At 43.1% G+C, this 2,191-nt stretch overlaps 1 non-coding gene across 1 annotated transcript; it reads left to right on the top strand.

Annotated features, from left to right (window-relative positions):
• The first annotated feature begins 1,888 nt into the window (after positions 1 to 1,888).
• Positions 1,889 to 1,943, top strand: LOC115106054 (U7 small nuclear RNA). Its single transcript, XR_003859971.1, has one exon. It is a non-coding gene; the product is annotated as a U7 small nuclear RNA (small nuclear RNA).
• Positions 1,944 to 2,191: the final 248 nt, after the last annotated feature.

Raw genomic sequence — 2,191 nt, 5'->3', positions numbered from 1 at the left:
TGATAACGCTAACACTATTGAGGAAGAATACTGCCATACCTCCATCGCTCTTTCCCCCAGCCGATTCCCCTTTCTCCTTCTCTCTCCAGTACCTTCTCATATTTCTATGCATCCTTTTGCTTCCATAGAATGTTTGTGCATGTCAGTTAAAGATACGTGCTATTCAGACGTGTGAGCATTGCTGCAGGATTAATTGTGAGCTACTCTGATCCCTGTTCACCTCACCCTCTCTCTATTCACTGAGAGAACCAGATGAATAGTCCGTCTAGGATTCAGTGAGAGCTTGATGATATTAAGAGAAAAGAGAAGAGGGGGGTGGAGATCTTCATTCGTTCTCTCCTTCTATTGCTCTGTCCTTTCGCTCGGCATATGTGATGGCCTTCTATGATGGATAAGGTGATCACCATCTGATCTCTCATTGTTCCCGGTGCCCAGACCTGAGTGTGTGTGTGTGTGTGTGTGTGTGTGTGTGTGTGTGTGTGTGTGTGTGTGTGTGTGTGTGTGTGTGTGTGTGTGTGTGTGTGTGTGTGTGTGTGTGTGTGTGTGTGTGTGTGTGTGTGTGTGTGTGTGTGTGTGCGTGCCTATCGGTGTGTTTGATGGAGCCAAATTGAATTTTCTCATTCAAATCCTCATCTCTATAAATTCTTCTCCTCCTCTCCACCTCTCTTCCTCCCCCTCTCCTCTCTTCCTCACTGAACTCTGGCTAAGTTTTAAACAGTGATCATATTTGCTCTCTGGAAATGAGATTTCCGCAGACTCAGTTCATCTGAAGACGCTCCCCCTGACCTTTGCTTCTGAGCAGACTGTCTCCCGATCAGCTAGGGCCCTGCATGCCGGTCACTCTGTCTCTCATTCTTCCTCTATTTTGTCTCTCGCTTTCTCTTATTAATTTCTCCCACGTAGCTATAAAGGCCCTGCCGTCCATTCACTCTCATTTTCTCCCTTTTTCTTTGGTTAATTTGGCCTCTGCAGCCCGTTAGGTACCTGTAATTTGGCCTCTGCAGCCCGTTAGGTACCTGTGATGATGTGACACGATGTGCAGGAGAGGTTTAGGAAGAAACACACTGGAGAAGTAGAAACAGAGATACATAGGCAGCTGGAAAGAGAGGCAGAGAGAGAGAGAGAGAGAGAGAGAGAGATGCCAATGCTTGCAGTAATTACCAAGTCAAACACACAGAGAGCCTCTGCATCACTCTGCATAGGAAAGAGCCTGTTGTCTGTTGGTGTCAATGTATATTATTGTATCTATCCCTCCATCTCTCTCTCACTCATTCCCCCACTTCACTCTCCCTCACCTTACCTCTCTTTTTTCTCCCTGCATCTTTCTCTCTCCCCACCGTTTCTTTCCTGTTTCTCTCTCTCTCTTTCTCCCTCTTTTCAATTGCAAATAGCAAGAATGTATCCCACCCTACCCACATAATATAAGTATACTATAAAATACTATAGTACTTACTATTGAATTCTGTAGTAAACTGTAGTATACTGTAGAATATTATACTACATACGGTCCCGTGTGGCTCAGTTGGTAGTGCTTGCAATGCCAGGGTTGTGGGCTCCATTCCCACAGGGGACCAGTATGAAAAAAATACAGAAATATATGCACTCACTACTGTTAATCGCTCTGGATAAGAGCGTTTGCTAAATTACTAAAAGGTAAATGTAGCATCCCTCGATCATGTGTTTTTAACTATAGTAAATGCTATAGTATTTCATTTGCATATACCCTGCCAATTCCCCTCCTCCATTTACAAATTTGTGCCACCCGTAAGTGAAAAACCTACTTGCTAAGAAGAGAGCATAAATAGAGCATTCCCTACAGATTATAGAAAAGAGCAGAAGCTTGGAACTCTTCGGTCAGAACTAAGTCCTTCCTACCCACAGGTCATGGAAAAGGTGCTCTTTCAGTATTTCTCCAGTAGGTTTCCTCAAGGAGAAAGGCCCCCACTTCTATGTCAAAGATAATGAAGCAAAAACACTTTGGTCGATTCTAAAGTAATGTCCCCAAAAACACTACAGTAAATACTACAGTATACCTTCCTACAGTCTGAAAAAACACTACAGTAAATACTACAGTATACCGTACTACAATCTGAAAAAACACTACAGTAAATACTACAGTATACCGTACTACAGTCTGAAAAAACACTACAGTAAATACTACAGTATACCTTACTACAGTCTGAAAAAACAC

The sequence above is a fragment of the Oncorhynchus nerka genome, linkage group LG22 (genome assembly GCF_034236695.1).
Source record: "Oncorhynchus nerka isolate Pitt River linkage group LG22, Oner_Uvic_2.0, whole genome shotgun sequence".
Taxonomy (NCBI): domain Eukaryota; kingdom Metazoa; phylum Chordata; class Actinopteri; order Salmoniformes; family Salmonidae; genus Oncorhynchus; species Oncorhynchus nerka.
This window is presented reverse-complemented; position numbering and strand designations above follow the sequence as displayed.